Source organism: Artemia franciscana, chromosome 5 (genome assembly GCF_032884065.1).
Source record: "Artemia franciscana chromosome 5, ASM3288406v1, whole genome shotgun sequence".
NCBI classification, from domain to species: Eukaryota; Metazoa; Arthropoda; class Branchiopoda; order Anostraca; family Artemiidae; genus Artemia; species Artemia franciscana.
Window position 1 is genome coordinate 5,810,670 of NC_088867.1, and position 19,001 is coordinate 5,829,670.

General features: G+C 35.4%; 1 protein-coding gene and 1 long non-coding RNA gene across 5 annotated transcripts in view; one reads left to right on the top strand and one right to left on the bottom strand.

The window, feature by feature from the left end:
• The window catches only part of LOC136026925 (uncharacterized), a 122,215-nt gene extending 108,323 nt beyond the window's left edge, over nt 1-13,892 (top strand). The window contains exon 3 of the long non-coding RNA XR_010617444.1: nt 13,422-13,892. This is a non-coding gene — a long non-coding RNA (uncharacterized LOC136026925). The remainder of the gene's footprint in view (nt 1-13,421) is intronic.
• LOC136026924 (capon-like protein) overlaps nt 1-19,001 on the bottom strand; it is a 235,660-nt gene that overhangs the window by 133,555 nt on the left and 83,104 nt on the right. The window lies entirely within an intron of this gene.

The window sequence follows — 19,001 nt, forward strand, 5'->3', positions numbered from 1 at the left end:
ATATAGTCAATATGCCCTATTGACTTTTGTGCGTATTGACTATATAACTCCCCAAAGGAGTCAATAGAGGAAACAGATACAAAATCTAGAGGGACAATCACCCCCTATATCCCCCCTAGATTTTGAGAGATCAAGATATAAACTTTTAGGAATTTTACTACCAACCGCATTACCTTTTCGGTATTTTCCTTGTAAATGCCTTCTTTTCTGGTGTTTTCATAGATAATATTGAAAAGTACAACAAAATAGTACCCTTCCCTTAGATTTCAAAAATAAATTTTGCACCTCCTCATTCACAACAATTTCGTTAATTGACGTCAATTCCCCTCCTTCAAACCATAATCAGAAAACAAAATTAATGAAATCTGTTTAAGATGTAAATTCTTTCTTATGCAATAGGTAACATTAGCATGTTATCCAGTTTGTGTTAAGCAATCGATTGCTCAATGCACTTATTTACATATATTGATGGACTGTAAGTTTTTTCTTACATACATAAAATGTATTTGTTCAGATTGTTATTTCAGCTTCTACCAGGCGAAACACCAAAAATCTCTTGTTCTTTCGCTACTGACAAGAGGGCTGGACTTGGAAGGGCCATAAATAATTGATCGGTTTTAGATCTAACTGGCCGGATTTTTTATTTTTTTTTATGGGGGGAGGGAGCCTATTATCAATAACAAGTCTCTTTAATATTTCGATAATATGAGTAATTTAAGTACTCAGGGGTTAATATTATTTGTGCTCCAAAACTTTCAGGCGGTGCCGTTTAAGTTTATTGGGCTACAATTTCTTCCAGGGATGCCACTTCTCCAGGCTATTCTGCAGCGTCGTTTCTCCTCACTGTTCTGGTTGGGCAAACCCGCAAAACAGTGTTTCCACTATGGGGATTCCCCCCCCCTAAAATGGGGATTTTTTAAGTCTTTTAGGGGCGAGAGTTTTTTAGGGATTTGGGGATTTTTCCTCTCCCATGGACTTTTAGGGAAATTTTTGGGGTTTTTCCTTTACTTTGTTCATCATCATCATCTTCTTGATCAGAGAAGCAGGATAATTCGATTTAGGATCCGTTTCCTTGTGAATTGAACTTGGAATCACAGAGAAGAACTTCTTCAGCTGCTTAAAAAATTTTAACACCACACAGATTTTGAGATATACAGGAGTCCTAAGTAACAAACTAGCAACAAAGAACTGTCTGAAACAGTTCCGTGCTGATGTGGGCTTCAAACAATAATTTCAGCTTGGACTGTTCTCGATTAATGAAGTCATATGGTTTGTCATTTTTGGGTTGTTTTTCATAAGATTATTTGGTAGATAGCATGTCATTTTTTTACAGGTCAGATAAATAAAGTTATAATATATTTTGATAGTTTTATAGGGTACGTTGTTGTTCTTACTATAGTAAATTTTTTTGACAAGCATTGCATGTACGATTTTTTTTTCTCCACAGTACTTGTATGATGTTTACGATTTTTGTGTAAAATCAAAAAACTTGAACTTTATAAGTATTTATAAGTAGGCTATAACTATTCGAACACCTCTCTTACCGTTTCATTACCCTAGTTTCTAACAGACAAACAAACTGACAGCCATTTTTTTAAAACAATGGCACATGTAGGAATAAATGGATTGTGTGTTTTTGGCAAGCCTACGTACCCAGGGGAAAATCATGAACCTTCATACTATGATTGGTAAATTTTTTGTTGTTCATTTTTTTTACTTACAAATAAAGTGAACATACCACTCAATGTCTTTTTTTATGTTCTTTACAAATATAACAATCACTTCTGTCGCAAATTCAAATTTAAGCACAATTTCAGCTCTTGAAACCAAAATATTTCTAGTTTTGGGGTATAAACAAAGCTTAAAACATTGGTATCAGCATTGAACTTCCTGCAGACGGACTGTGTGGAATCAACTAGTGCTTTAGAAATCGATGTGAACAATCGGAAGTTTTAACTTCCCCTTCAAAGCGTTTACTTGGGTCCGAACGGACAAGATTCCCTCTGTACGTCAAGGTCAGATACCGCCGTCCCCCCTGATTCAATCAAAGTAGTTCTCAAAGCTGCACAGGCGTTCCATATCAAAGCAGTAGGCCAGATACAGAAAAGGTTCCATTTCGAAGATACCATTTACAAATATGCTGAAATGGTTGACCCCGTGTCAGCCCAATCACTTCAGCCTACCTCTCTGCTACCTTTTGTTAGGAAGTATGGAGAGATCCCATGGGACGGAACCAAAACCGAGCAGGAGTGGAGGAGGCAGAGCATCATCGATATTGAAAACGTCAAAACAATGGATGCCCTGACCTGCTGGTGTTTGGTATTGGTGAAAAAAAATGCTGCCGGAACTGAATTTGTATCCTAACCTGAAACCGGCAGTATTATTTATTTCCACTGTTCCATTTTCAAATGTCAATGTCGAGAGGATTTTCAGTGCTGTAAAAGTAGTAAAAACTGACCGTCAGAATAAATTGAAAACATAAACTTTGCAGGGGATTCTAAAAACAAAATATGAAATGAAAAGGGCTCAAGAAAGTGTGGAATGCGAAGATGATCAGTTACTTCACCACGTGAGAGGAGTGAAAGCTTCAGCCACCATACAAAAAATGTTGAAGACACATCAGAGCAAGATAAGGTCTGATTATGTTTTACAAGTTACGATTGAACAGTATTAAACATCTTGAACTGTAATCTACATTACAGTATTACATTTTCTTTTCTATTTACTTAATATTATTTGAAGTATATTTGAAGCTATTTGTATTTAGCTGATAATTAAAAAGCACTTTAAACGGCATGACAAGACATTCTATTATGGTAGTGATAGCTAGACTTCAATCTAAGAAGCCAAAATATGTTACTTTTCAATGGTACGAATTAGATAGGGAGAAGCGGCTCAGGGAGTAATTAGAAAATGGGAGATTTTTAGGGATTTTGGAACTGAAGATGGGGATTTCTAAGGATTTTCAGCTCTTTATTAGGGATTTAAAAAATGAGAAAGTGGAAACACTGCCGCAAAAGGTCCACCCTGACGTCACTGTGAGGCCATGAAAACAGGAAAGATTGAGAGAATTTAAATAATGAGAGAAAGGTAGAGATGGCTAGGGTAAAACACGTTTCAAACAATTCGTGGTAACGAACTGTAAGTAAGGAGCGACCTGGCTCAATAGTAACCGAAACTCTAAGAAACGGATTGTTTATACCAAAGGATATATCAAAAGAATCGGATTTTTATGCTAGATTTCAAATATATAAGTTTTATTAAGTTTAGTCTTACCCGTCAAAGGTTAGGAGCCTGGGGAAATTTGCCTTATTTTCAAAAAAGCGGAAAACACCCACTAAATCTCATAGAATCCTAATAAAAATCACACGATCAGATCCAACGTATCAGAGAACCCTACTGCAGAGGTTTCAATTTTCTATCTGCAAAAAGTGAAATTTTGAATTTTTTGCCAGAAGAAAGATTACGAATGTGTGTTTATTTGTTTTTTCCCCGAGGGTGGTGTTATTGACCAAGTGCTCCTAGAATATCGCAAGAGGGCTCATTCAGACGAAAGTTAAAAGTTCTAGTGACCTTTTCAAGTAACCAAAAAGATTGGAGGACAACTAGGCCCCATCCTCCACCCCTTTGATCCAAAAATCATCCGATTACAATTTTGAAATAGCCATTTTGTTGATCATAGTTGAAAGACCCAAAAATATGCCTTTGGACATAACATGACCTCACCCCCCACAGATCCAGGGTAAGGTATTTAAGTTATTATTAGATTTACGACTTGAAATCCCTCATCAACTATCAAGGACAGTGAAAATAGAAATTAAAAAAGGAAGTGTGGGCGAAAAATCAGCCCAAAAAGCTAAAACATATGCCACCGAAGGTGTAGCTTTTTTTTAAAGGTATTCTTCAACACCTCTGTTCTTCAAGCATTGTCAATATAGAAAGAACGGGGGGGGGTTAAAGTGGAAGAGAGTCTCCCTCTCTAATTTAGAATAACTCCAGATATGACATTGAAATTAGCAAAATAGTATAAAATCATACCTTTTTAGTAAAAGAAGAGAATGACGGGAAGAGAAGAGAAGGACGGCGAGAATAGAAATTAAAAAAGGAAGCGTGGTCAAAAAATCAGCCAAAAAAATTAAAACATATGACACCAAAAGGTGTGGCTTTTTTAAAAGGTGTTCTTCAACACCGCTGTTCTTCAAGCATTGTCAATATAGAAAGAATGGGAGGGGGGTTAAAGTGGAAGAGAGTCTCCCTCTCTAATTTAGAATAACTCCGGATATGACATTGAAATTAGCAAAATAGCATTTTGCACCTTTTTAGTAAAAGAAGAGAATGACGGGAAGAGAATAGAAGGACAGCGAAAATGGAAATTAAAACCAGCTAAAAAAGCTAAAAAAGTGACACCAAAAGGTATAGCTTTTTTAAAGGTGAAGTTTTGTTGAAAATCAACAGATTGTAAATGCATGAATTTTCACGGGCAAAACGGTTCATCAAACAACAAAAAGAAAACTGTTAGGAAACTGTGGAATTCAAGCTTGAGGAGCCCTAATATGGGTCAAAGGGGCAAAAATGCTTTTATTTTGATGTCCTTGTTACTTTAAAGAAGTTAAAATATAAATTTCTAGGGATAACTACTGCTGGGATACGGTTCAAGGTGGCAACTTATCACCTAGTACTCAGTGTAAGAATTATGTATTTAGTAGGAGCAAGGCTGCGAGGCACTCTCGTGACCTCAACTCTGACAGGATTCGCAATGGGAGTCGCCCAATTTTTTCTCATCTAAATAAAATTAATTGAAAAAATATAATTGATGTCAACTGTCTGACAGAAATACGATCAGGTGCAACAACCTATATTATTACAATCTCTTGTATTTAATTATGCAACTTGACACAATACTTCGGGTTTCCAGGTTTGTATTTAATAAACTTTTGACTTCATCACTGACCTTGGATAATTGTATAGTACAATCAAGCGAACAAATAAGGAAGCATTGTCTAATAGGCTGGAAATCCCCTTTTATGATCAAACAATTTTAACTAGGTACTTATTTTAACAAGGTATATAAGCCGTCCTGGCTGAGAGGATTGGTACGCTGTATTCAGGATCCTTTGTCTGAGAGGACGAGGGTTCGAATTCTAGTGTGCCCAATTATTTAGTTTGGGACGGGGGTCACTGGTATGATTCTGTAAGCTCAGTCAGAGACAACCCAGCTCTAAATGGGTACCTGGAGAAATCTGGGGAAGGTAAACGGGAAGGGTGTGCCAAAGCACAGGATGGTTGGCCCCTAGCCCCCCATTGCACTTCCTGGCTGAAAGGCCAAGAAACGGCGATCAGCACCACCGGTAGGGACTGTAAAGTCTAATGCCGCATTATATACCCCCCCCCCCTAAAAATTTAGCTTTACTTTATTTTAATGCTCAGAGGAAATTATTTCAAAGAAGGGACATACTCATAAATAACTTGGAAAAATTTTGAGCTAAGTGAATAAAAATTTCACCGCGAAGCCAGAGCTTTTGGTGCGGTAAGACAGAACGTATAGTTCACGCAGGGAGTAAGGTATAGCTGCACGCAAAAAGTAGGCGGGGCTTCCTCCAATCTTTATTCGGAAAAGTCCCTCAAGGACACTTTGGGCATAAAAAGTATTTTTTTTTATCCATGAGACTGATTCCTTTCTTTATTGAAGTTCTCCTAAGATCAAGGCCGTATCCAGGGGGTGGAAGGTGCTATGGGGCTATTACGAATCTTGCTATCACATTTCAGAACAATTATTCAGCTACAAATATTTACCAAAAGTATCACCACTTAGTCCCCCTAGCCCATACCAAGACGACCTATTGACTATTTACTATTGCATTTTTGTGTGTGAATCCCTAATTTGAATTGTTTAACAGTCAAATATTATTTACATCTAGTATATTTTTTGGTAATTGTGGAATAAGGGCAGTGTCCCAAAATGTAATTTCAAGGGCAACTCTCTTATCGTAATTGAAGGTGCAAACAAAATTTTTCATGACAGGAACCTTTATATTACAGAAAGTGAAACAGACATATTAAACACAGGTAAAAATCTGAGCAATTCGGATATTTCGGGACCAAATCCAGAACCTGACATATCCTCGTCAAGCTTCCATCTACTGATTAAACCCTTTCAATTCTTTTTTTTGTTACACCCCAAGTTATAAAGCCATCTGGGTAATAGCATCAAAGGGGGATTGTCTCTTAGATTTTGGTGCCACCCATATTTTGAACAATTTAATTTTCACTGAAAAAAAAAGAAAAAAAATCTTCCTCCCCTCTATAGTCTGAAAATATCTTTTTATATCTTCATGAAAAATTGAAAAAGTTCTTGCCCTTCTCCCCTACGTTTCATGGATTGGGGTCCCTGGTAATAGCTTTCACTAAAATAAGAATTTGGCAAAATTTTGTCAGAATTAATTTAGACAAATTAAGTCCTTAAAATTTTGACAAAAGTCTGCAGCCCCATATTTTAACTTCTTTAAAAATTTTAAGGAAGGCATTGGCCTGTTTGACTAAAACACGCTATTAGTTGTTATCCCATCCATTACAACTAAACATCCACTTGCCTACTAAGTAACCAAAAATGACTTGTCAATATCCTGATTTAAAATTCTTCAGGGAGGGTTGCTATTGGATAAGAGATACCTCTCAGAGTGGACAAGCTTATGTGTGAGATTTTTAAGTTTATTTTGGGGAAATCCTAGAAAAAACAAGTTTTTTCTTTAATATTAAAAATGAAAATTCTAAGAACAAGAAATTGAACTTTATAGTCCCCACCGGCAGTACAGATCTCCGTTTCATGGCTGTTAAGCCATGAAATGCAGCGGGGGGGACATCATCTTGTGCTTAATAGTGCATGACGAATATGGTCTTTTGAAGCCGTATTCCCAAAATTCCCAACTAATAATTGAAGTGTTAAATCTAATCATATAATTTTGACACAACTAAAAATTTTTCTACAATTTTCAATTAATAATTCTTAAATTTCTTTTTCATTATATGTTAATTTGAATAATTTTCAGTTTACACAATTTAATTATTATGCTATACATAATTAGAATAATCAAATTATACATCTTTGACGCAATTACCAAAGACGGTTTACCATAGTGAAGTCTTTGAGACGACTACAATCATTTTCAACCCTAAATAAAGTCTGCCACAGACAACCTGTTCAATCATAAACCTGACAGTACTGACAATAACAATTAAGAACAGCGGAAATTCTGACGAGGCTCTTAACTTTTGATAAAAAAATTAAATTGATAAGAAATTGACAAAAATGACTAAATAGTTGACAAAAATTTAATAAAATAGGCTTTCCAATATATACCTTCTTCAACTTTGATTTAAATAATGAAAAATGACCATGACCTTTCCAAGTGAACCCTGCCAAAAATATAAAAAAAAACTACTGATGAAACTATATATTTCTGGCAGGAGCGTCAAAGAAGATTTAGCACGATAAAATCGTTCGAATGATAGTAGCCACTTATAAAAAAAAAAAGAAAAGGCGAAAACACGCAAATCCATTTGACAGCAAAAATACTACCGTTGAGTGGGGACGATTGCCAGGTTTCATTAGACATACGTACATAAATAGTAAAAATTTTTACCAAAATTAGGTCAATCGGGTGGATTTAATCCATTATTTTTAATTTAGCTAGTTCTTATCCTACTGCGGAGCAACACTACTGATTATGTATTCTCTCTTTTTTCTCTCTTTTTTATCAGTCAACTTTTCTCTCTTTTTTATCAGTCATATTTTCTCTCTTTTTTATCAGTCAACTTTTTTTGATATGGTGATATTCTTAAAAAGGGTAAGAAAACAACTATAAAGGTGGAAAAAAAAAATTATTTTCTAGACAAGGATCATGTAAAACAAATTTGCATACTAAAGACTCATAGCTGGTGGAGGGAAGGCGATGGAACCCTGTCATTTATGCGTCTACCAGATGGGGCTCCAAAGCTTAGCCAAACTTGACAGGAAGTAAGAGATAGTCTCTTATTTGCCTTTGTGGTGTTGCTTTAACATACTCTCAGGGTAAGGGGGATCATCAAAACATCTACCAGAAGGGAATTCCAGATTTTGATCAAGATTTGTGGGAAGTAAGAGCTAGTGTTATAGTTTTTTTTTTTTGAGAATCCAGACCCGATACGACCTTTTTGGGGAAGGAAAGGTGTAGAAATCACCGTATTCTTGACATCAGAACTTCTAGCGGAAGGGGTTATCAGACATGAGCTAAACTTGGTCAGAAGTAAAAGTAAGTATCCTAGCTCTACCTTTTGATGCCTTGTTCATTTTGACCTTCCTGGGGGAAGGAGCTCCAAAAATTGGCGTTACCATAACATCTAACAGAACGGGCTGTTGTATCTCAATAAACTGTGGTGGGATTTTATAGCTGAATTCTGTCTTTTGGGAGTTACACGATCTAATAAAATAGATCTTAACGAAAACAATGGGAATTAAGAGAGAATCTCCTAGTTATATCTTCTAGTGAATAGTCTCCGATCCAAAGTCTGTTGGGAGATGAAAGGGAGGCTTAGAATAAGAGCCATAAGGGTTTATTAGATCTCGGGCAAACTTAGAAGTATCCACAAGAAGGGAACTTCTGATCCTTCCCAAACTTGGTGGGAAGTGAAAGCTATGCTCATATTGTAGTTATGCTTATGCTGTATGGTTTACACCTGACTCATCCTTTGTGGAAGGCAGAAAGCGGTTTTAAAACAAAAAAACTTTTTCATCAGCCTAACTACAACACTGGCTGACGGAATTAATTCAGTTAAACCTGGTTAAGATCTCTAGCGATGATATTGAGTGTCCGAGGTCAATTGGACCACTCTGAAGGAAGGGCCACGTTCTTGCTATCCATGTTCATAAGAAGGATCTATTATATCTCAGCTAAATTTGGTTAGTCAATTAAATTGGTACCTAGGCCTTTAGTTGTGCCTTTGGAGGGCTGGAATCCATTCCGATTGAGATTGTCGCTTGTGCTACTAAGCAACTGTGACTCATTCACGGTGCTCCTGGGTAGCAGCTGCTGGAATATTACACCAGATTTCATGTTTTTAATAATATTTTACCTAACTTTAACAAACTCGGACAGCAAAATTTTATTTTAATAGTAAAATTGGCTGAAACTGGCTCAAACAACACTGTCTAAGGCTTAGGAACTGTTTTTTCCGCTTGGATGCTTTCTCTATAAGTAATATTTTGGAAGGGCCTGGATCAAAGTCTCGTGACTGTTTCGCAACGAACCTGATTCTCAACTTATTAGGCAATCATTTTTTAATAGCTTTTTATATATTCTGACATTACGCCAAGGATTTAAATTGTTACTAGGCCTCTTAACTTCTCACTCTTTGCTAGGGGCTTGTCGTGTGATATTCATCAATTCCCTATATACAATGCAAACACCAAGTTCATAAATCTTGAAGAGGATCTTTAAACGTTCTTTGTGAGGGAGCCCTCTCTCAAATATTTTAAAATAAATCCCCTCCCCCAAATTCTTGTGCAAAAGCTTCTTAAAAATGAAGATTTCGTCCAGTACATGTTTGAAGAGGAGGTCCCAACATAAAAATGAGGGTGTTTTTCCGCCAGCAGGCGAAAAATAAATCTTCAGAAATCTGGAATCCAAGTCCTAGCAGCAGAGTCTAATTGCAACCAAAGTTGCCAGATGGGGCGCATTTGCACCATTTCAACACTTTTTTGATGCGGTTGTGCATTGAGTTTTTCAAATCGGCAAATTCTTTAGAGGGGAGAATCGATCAGATTCGTTGCATTTTCACTAGAAAACGGAAGTTTCGGCGCATTTCCACTTTTATAGCGGCGATCTTTTAAATCAAACATCTGGCAACACTGATTGTAACACCTAAATTGTCAGTTACTAATTTCATCTATATTTAAATGACATTCAGTAAGGCCTTCTTTTAGATATGAATAACAAGAAATAAGGATAAAAAGAAATAATAAAAACCCTGTCGCAACAAATGGGTATGAGTAAACCAATTTTTATAGGTTTGCTCACTAACGCAAGCAAATGTAGCTGATGTAAGTAAAGAGGCGAAATTTGTTCAGAATTTCAGATATATCTAAATCATTTGATTATGTTTATAGAAATATTTTATTACTAATAATAATCCCAGTACAAAGCTCTTTATCAAACAAATGTTGGCAGCGCACTATAAGTAAAGAGGGACTCGACCCAGTTGTAACCGCTATTATAAAAAAAAAAAATTTGATAACAATCATTATATCAAAAGAATAGGCTTTTCCAATAATTTCAAATATATAAAATTCATTAAGTTTAATATTACCTATCGAAGGCTATGAGCCTGAAAAAATATTGCCTGATTTTTAAGAAAGGGGGAAACATTCAAAAAGTCAAGTGATATCAATGAAAATTACGCCATTGGATTTAGCACATCAGAGAACCCTAGTCTCAAGATTTTAAGCTCATATCTAAAAAAAGGTGGATTTTTGTATTTTTTTTCCAGAAAGAAGATCAAGGATGTGCTATCTAACCAATAATCCAGGATGATCGGAAGGGGGATTATTCGAGCTGAAATTAAAAGCTCCAATCACGAGAATCTAGTGCCTTCTGTAAGTGAACAAAAAGATTGGAAGGCAACAAGCCCCCCTCACACGCCCCTTTATCCCCTAAGACATCTGATCGAAATTGTGAGATAACTATTTGATTCAATATAGTTGAAAGGTCCTGTTACTATGCCTCTCGGGATGGCATGGCCTCACGGCTACAGTGTTTGTCAATGGAATATATACAGACATTTTCTAGGGTAATTTTTGGTAGTGTTGTTTGTGTTCAACGGGAAGAACTGCTGTTTTACTCATTTTGGTGTAATATTTTTTTTCAAATTCGACTCATTGATGTTCTTCGATAGTGTTATTGGTTCAGAACTACAAGTCCTGCTTCAAGAAGTATAAATATCCAGTTTCAACCCAAAATTTAAATTATTAATCTTTCTATGACTGAACCCCAACGGGCAGGTTAAATTATCTTGGAAGTTTGCTTCTACCTGTGTCAAAAGCTCAGCTTGAAAAAAGAACCACTGGACCCTAATAAAGTAAAATTAAGAGGTAGCCAGACTTGAGGTTCTTAGGTTAAACCTGCTTTAACCTCTCAAAAGATTATGCTGAATACGCGGTCTTTGACACCATTATGGTTGCACAGAGGCATTTGTTATAACTGAGTACAACCTCCGTCATCCTTGAAATGTGTTGGCCCCTCCCTCTGAAAAGTAACCATAGCAACACATATGCACTTTCAATTTCATTTGGAGCATTATCAAAGAAAAGCCCCTCTCTACAATGAATTGGGATTCTAAGAAGAGATGGCTCTATGGTTGACAATAGATAGATGACAAGTTTAAAATCAGCCAAAGGGAATTTTCACTCTAGTCCCGTTTTCATTTGGATTAGCCAATCAAAAATCAAGAAAAATATCCCAAATAAACCATTCAATAATGTTTTTTGTTAACTGTGTCTTTCTTAATAAATCCATGCCGTCTGTCTCAACTGGAAGTCCAGTTTTCAATGCTGCGTTTGGAAATATTTCTCGCCTATTCTTTGGTTAGTTAGTTTTCCGATATAATAGGTCCGTAAAACGCTAAATTCAAACAGGACTTATAGCTAAGTACTGGAAAAAGAAAAGTTTAGATATTGGAGTCTCGCTAGTTGATTTTCATTTATTGAATTTTTCCATCATAAAAGCGCAATCATAAGATTGAACCCGAGTCTCTGGGGTAACGGCGAAATCTGATCACAAAACTTTTGAGACTCAGGACATTTTGATATTTTAGTGGTTTTGACTTTGACAGAAGGCGGGTAGGTTTCTGTCAAAAAACCTACCAAGCGTAAGCGTAAACAAGCGTAAACAAGAAAGGGGCGTCAATTTCTGAATTATGGTTCGTGTGTCCGATTAAAAGCAAAATTCCTAAAATCTCCAGAGACTAATAAAAAAAAAGAATCTTTTTGTATATTCATCCAAGAGAGAATACCGGTAATAAATTATAACCAGTGTAGTCACATAGCGAAGTATATTCTGAAATTTAGATTCTAAAAATCATGTTTAAAAGGTTAAAAATTACAACTAATGCTGCAAAAAGTCGAGGGGATATCAATTTATACTACTACTATTAAGCACTCCTTGCAGTACCAAGTCACCTGAGGCTAGCGCAACTACGCACGCTCCTGCTCCGTTTCAGTCAGAACTGTTCAGAGGGGGGAGCAGCCAAGACAGATGCCCTCGGGGCCGTGCCTAGGGGGCACTGTCGTCCTCCCGCCACGGTGACCACATTTACAGCGATCGTCATCAACAGATATATTAAGGCATAAAAATAAAAACTAACATTTATACATAACAAAATAATTACTTCTAGTTTATTCAGCAAATTTGTCCGAGAGACTTCGGCAACTGGGCTCATCTAGTTATCGTTGAAATATCCTGACTTTTGTATCTGTTTTCACTGTATAATAAATGGACTTGTCCCCATTTGAACGTTTATTTGTTCGTCACAGAAAGGCAAAATGTTCTTGAAAAAAATTTAAGTTTAGTTCTTGAAAAATTTAAGGCGAACTAATTTAACTAATTTAAGTCGACAATATATCGTATATATGGGAAGAGATGACCAACAAAGAATATAACTATAAATCCAACAACATCGCTGTTGTAATTGGAAAAAGAAGGAGATTTTGTCACCTTCGTTAGAAATTTAGTTTACATTTAGACAGTATTAAAGATTAACCTTAAAACTAAGGTCTTTATTTAAAGACAGTATTAAAGATTAACCTTAAAACTAAGGTCTTTTATTGAGCCCTGTTAATGACTTCTTTCAGACTGACCTAGTTAATGAACTGGAATGTGTTAAATTTTCTGCTGATGACGGCCACTAATGTATGTGGCTGAAAAATCAAGATTTTTTGTATCTCTTTTCAATTTCTTATTATTCGAACTAGTCTTTAGTTAGTGATTTTCCGAAACCTAATCATTATTCTTTTCGGCGTAATATGTTACGAAAATAGATTATATAAATCCATCGTATTATTTACCACTCAAGTAAATAATTATAAATTCATCATCATTTCTTTTGCAATTAGAAGAAGAGGAAGATTTTGCCGCCTTTACTAGAAATTCAACTTATATTTAGGCAATACTAAAGAAGAAAATTTACAACTCAAAACTTTGGATGAACTCAGCTATTGAATTCTCTCAGACAAATCTAGTGAATGAACCGTAAGTTATTATTTTGTCCTGTATAAATATATTAGTTTTGATTTTAGTGGTTTAGTATATCTGCTGATGACGATCGCTGTATGTGTGGTCGAAATATCCAGACTTTTTTATCTGTTTTCACTTCTTTTTTTTCTCTTCTTACAGATATAAATATCCAGGATTAGTGGTTTTTATTCCTCAATAGAATGATCAGTTAAAATGGCCAAGCATTAGTTAAAAGAAGATAAGTTAAAAATGGTGAGCATTTTTACTAATGCAAGTTAAAAATGGATATGATGAGGGTGTGATGATCGTAGCCGACGCATTAGTATCATTTGGTTCGATGTTGAGATTGAAGGGAATCTCTAGACTGATGAAAGTAAATGAATATACTACTATTGGCGCAAATGGAGACTTTGCGGATTTCCAGTATTTACAAGAAATAATTGAAGAGAAAGTTTAAGTCTTTTTGTTTTGGTTATTTCTTGAAGTACAAAATAAACATTGGAGAGTCACATGTCTTAATAATGACGGAAATAAATGACAGATAAAGCTAAAAAAAATACTTCTGCCATATAGAATTAGTATAAAATACATATGTGTTCATTAATAACACAGAATTTTGTTTCTTCTTGAAAAATATCCATCTTAAGCATTAGTAAAAAATGAAAACTCAGACGCAAGAATGCTTAAGGATGGTAATTTAATGAAACTGCTGCTGTTAAATAGTAAACGATTAAATGATTTAGAAATACTTATATGCGAGTTCATTAGAGAACTAAATTGGAATACTCATTGCCACAATAACAATTTTATGATAAATTTAAGGAATTCATTTGACCTTATAGTTTGATAGAGAAACCACACTTCATTTACCTTTAAAGTTATGAGCAATTTTAAACATATATTTTGTGAGTTTAATAAGGCACATACACAAAATTTTCTCCAGTAGAGAATGTTGAAATAAAAGTGAAAATATTTTGTCTAAAAATAAAAATATGGGATTATAATTAGTTTCGTTTTCTGTTCATATTCTAACTTGCCTCTAAATTGTCTGTTATTCAAATTAGCTTCGTATAATAAGATATTTCAATCATTGATTTAATTCAAATAAAATTAGATAATAAAGAGTTTAAAGTGATGGCATAGTTCCACGTCATTTCGTTTACGATGCAATGGCTAATTTGGCACAAGTCCATTCTGATAGAAATTAGGACCACAGAAAAGTAGACATCAAACACGTGGCTCTGTTTATTGATAGTTAACTTTCTGTTTTCTGTGTCATTTTTATCCTGTTATTCAAGACAATATTACATAGTTAGTGACTGTAGTCTCAACGGGCTTCCAAAGCAGTGACGTTGCCAACAGGAAGGCTTGGGGTACAGAAGCATAATTTGCTATGGAGCAGGGGGCCGACTGTCCCCCAAGACCCCAGTTTACTCCTTTACACCCCAGTTTTTTCTTCAAGCTGAAATTTAATTTCTTCTAAAATCTTTCCAAAACTAAGATAATTATGCATAATTCAAGCATCCACAGAAACAGTTCAGTTTTCTTTAGCCCCCTCTTTTCTTGACCCCCTCACCCATGATTTTGACAAAACTACTCCACTGCTGGGTTAGAGGGGTTAGATTCTTTCATGGAAGGATGGCATTCAAAATCTATCTTTTATTGAGTGAAAACTATACAAAAATTATCTATTGTTATACCCACGGGCAAAGCTAGGGATACCTCAGAGAGGGATGGGGGTAACTTCAACATCTTCTCTTAGAATTCAGCTTTCCCATCACTTTGTAGATTTTTCTTCATGATAATAAGTTTTATCTTGGGGGAGGGGGTAGTTTTTTCCATTATTTCCTACCTACTCCAGTGGTTCTACTTCTTCCCCCCAAAATCAAGCTAAAATTACTCGTAATTGAATTCCCAGAATCATATTACTTTAAAACATCACCTGTTTTGGTACTAAGCCATCATTTGACAGGGGTATGCTCAAAGATTTTCAAAAACCCCATTCGTCCAGCTAAGTGTCTTTTCTTTAATATTACAAAGTTTGGCCAGTTGAAAAGCCACTAATTTTATACTCCTAGTAGTGGAGGGAGGGGATAACCCTTAATCGTCCTCCTGGGGGCCAATATTATTGATTTACGTTTTAACTAAAATAGATTGCCTCATTCTTGAATAATGCTTTCCTTTATTGTTAAAAAGTTTCTTGGGAAAATAGATGGCAGGCCATCTACAATTCCTTACCAAAATTTATGGTTTCACGGAAAAAAGGGATAATTTTGAATTTAGTTTAGAGTTTGATATAAAAGGTTGAAGACATTTCTAAAAAGGGATTTCCGGGTTATAATATAAATATTAATGGTTTTAGAAAAAGGAAATGATCCACTCCGTTTTTGTAAAATTTTAATAGATTGTTTGACTTTGCGCGTTAACGCTTCTGTCTTCTTCTAAGAAACACCGGCTAAAATAGAAGCCTGTGAATATTCTATAGCTGTCATTGAAAAATGATTTAACTTTTTTTAACCGTAAAATTTACCCATGTAACCGGTTTTATGATTGGGAGCAAATTATTCACCAATCACAAACCAGTTTACGGACTAAGCTCTATAACCTAAGCATTACTCCTAAGAGGATTATCCCTAGAGTGATGACTACACCGGAAATGACTATCCCAACAACGACTCTCCCTACGTATACAGCTATAACGGCAATACCTGCCATGTTAATCGTAGCTCAAGCCAATTGAACGCTAGTGAATTGAAATTGATCAAGTCTCAATACACGAGATGTGACTCTTTAAAGGGTATCTAAACCCTATCAAGTGTTTAAAAAAGGCAGCTGCAACAAGCTACATCTCAGGATTGCTCTTTCACCCCCTCCCCCATGGTCTTTATCGTTGCTTGATATACATCCGATTGCATACGCTGTTACCACCAACTTGCGTTATCTTTTTCGAATTATTAACGGACCCCCTAATTTACGCGATTATAGATTTACTTCTTTTTTTTTCTTTTTTCTTTATGCCAAGCCCTAGCTGAGGTAGTGGTTAGGGATTATTTTTCTTTTCTAAATGTTCAATTTAGTACACGTCTTTCTGTCTTTCTAGCGGAAAGGCGAGTCATTTTACCAATTTCTAATTCTCAGTCTTCATTTTGACAATGCCACAGTGTCAGGGTTGCCACCCTTAGTCATTTATCACTATTCCTATTGATTTTTTATATGCCCAAGGAAAAAAAAAACTAAATTAGCACATAAATCAATAGATTATTGATGAAAATCACTAAAGCAACCAAAAAATCAGAGATCTAGTGTTTATTTTTCACCCGGTGGCAACTCTAGTCAGCATAGTGGTTATGACCCTCTAGTCGAATGGGACATTTTTTTCTATCCTCTGGAGGCTTAAATCAAGCCTTGGTGGTAAGGCCAACAGCAACAAGCTGACTTGCTCGTAAAGAACATAATTCTGAAAATCTTGGGAGAACCAAAGTCTTGAATTTACTAGAAAAGTATAAAGCTATTTCTAGAAAACCAGAATACTTTCTAGAAAAATAGAAAGCTAGCTAGCAACTAGTAACCTTCTTGTTAAGACAAAAGAAACAGCACCTGACCTATCTTTTATGCTAATATATAAAATAGCTAAGTATATATTATAATCAGAATATTGACAAACTTAAAGGCGTATCAAAACACGAAAGGATCAAACCGAAAAGGATATAAAAAAGGATAAAGATACTCCTGAGCAAGAGATGGCACCTGCGGCGCTGAATCAACGTCTCAATTGCCTGGTCTTTGTTTTACAAGGAGGGGCATCAAGTTTTTTGCCTAGACTTGTGGTCGATGGGATCGAGCTCTAGGCCATATATTGCCAAACAGAGCATTAACCCACTGTGCTACCACAGGGTCTTCAACCAGAAGAGAAAGAAATAGTTCTGATGATTCTAATTATTTCCAATGTAAATAACGACGAAGACCAACCTGCCTTTCCATCACAAAATATAAAAAACAAGAAGAACAATAAGAAATTCTTTTCCTAAAACTGTGGAAATCTAATTTGGGTAAATATTTCAGCCCTATATCCAAGGGCCATTCTCAGCAAAACATAAATATATAAAAGAAGAAAAACTTACAACATATGACCAATAAAACTCAAATGAATTTTTTTAAAACAGTACCAGCATCCTTACTTCAGTGAAGATCAACCAGGACTCATTTCTAATGGTTCTAAATAGCCAAAGTGATTTTACAATAAAAGCAGATTCTATAAGGCCAATAAAGTAGCATTTAATATCGAGGAAAACAGCCAAAAGCTAAAAAACAATAGTAAGGCCAATGGTAGGCCAAGGGTGGTTTTAAGGGAGGGACATAGGAGGCATTTACCCGGGCACAGAATTTTTAGGAGCGGAAAATTTGGAATAAATAATCTAACTGTTATATCATTTTGTAATTACTGAAATTTAATCAATATTGGAAAGAAGTGTCAATAAATTATCAATAATAGTATAATTAATAAAATAAATGTAAAAAACTTAAAGATGAATAAGATATTTAAATTAAAACAATTAATAATAATTAAATAATTGAAATAATGAAATGAAAAATCATTAAAAAATGAATGATTCATAAATTTTAAAAATAGTTTGGTTGAGAAATAAAAATTTTGTTAAAATTCAGTCGCAAAATTCTATGTGAGATAGAGAGGGACGCTAATTAACGTTTCGCCCCGGGTGCAACAGAGGCCAGAACCAGCACTGTGGAAGGCCAAGTCTCACAAGACCAAAACGATCACCCACTAAATTTCTTTAAATAAGAAGGATATCCGTGTTTGTTAGATAAACACGAGCACGTGTACAAATATTGTTTTGCCTTGGCAAATCGGCCAGAAAAAGATAAAAAAGACTTTTTTTTTATTTACACCTGCTATTCAAGTTTTATGCTACGTAAGCAAATTAGCAGCTTACGTCAGACTCTTCTGTTAGCGGATAAGAGTCAAAATAGCTAAAGGTGTAATAGTTTGGGTTTTTGAATGGCATTAAAAATTACGTCATTTTACTGCTCCTTCAACTTGGCCTAATTATTATTTCAAGAATTCTCTTTTGTAATTAGCCAAGTATGTGTTTGCTAATCTTAAAGACAAGCATTCTGACAAAAAGTGCGATGATAGATAGAGGGAGAGAAACAAAAGCACAGGATTATTAACATCCTTGTGGTTTCTAGAATTTCAAATCTGGCCTACAAATGAAAAAAAAATACAAATGTAAATTCAAACTATCATTAATTACCAACATCGGTTTTTAACAATGGTCAGGATCCCCGAGGAGACCAGTGGTATTCAAATCCGAAATCTTAGTCAAGCTAATATAAGCAATATTTGATATCATTATTTTTGATGATAGGTCCACTTGGGTACACATGGGGAAGGGGTGTTCAGGACCTTACTGTGTCAAAATTTCGAGATTCAATGATCGCCCTATAACTTATTATATTTTAGACATAATTTCGCTGTTTTAGAGTCTCTTCACCTTAAAAAATGTTTCCTCCCTCGCCTAAAAATTCATGCGTACTTCCGTTTGTACGTTTGCGTTTGCGTTTGTACATTACACAAGGAACATAAACCGTATCGGAAGTCCCCTTGTAGGAAGCATTACTCGTTTTGGAAGGAGGCCCCAGGAGAGGGAAGGTATTTAGGGTGATAAGAACCAAGGTCTACCCCCATATTAAGCTACGACACAGGCCAGATTAAATACT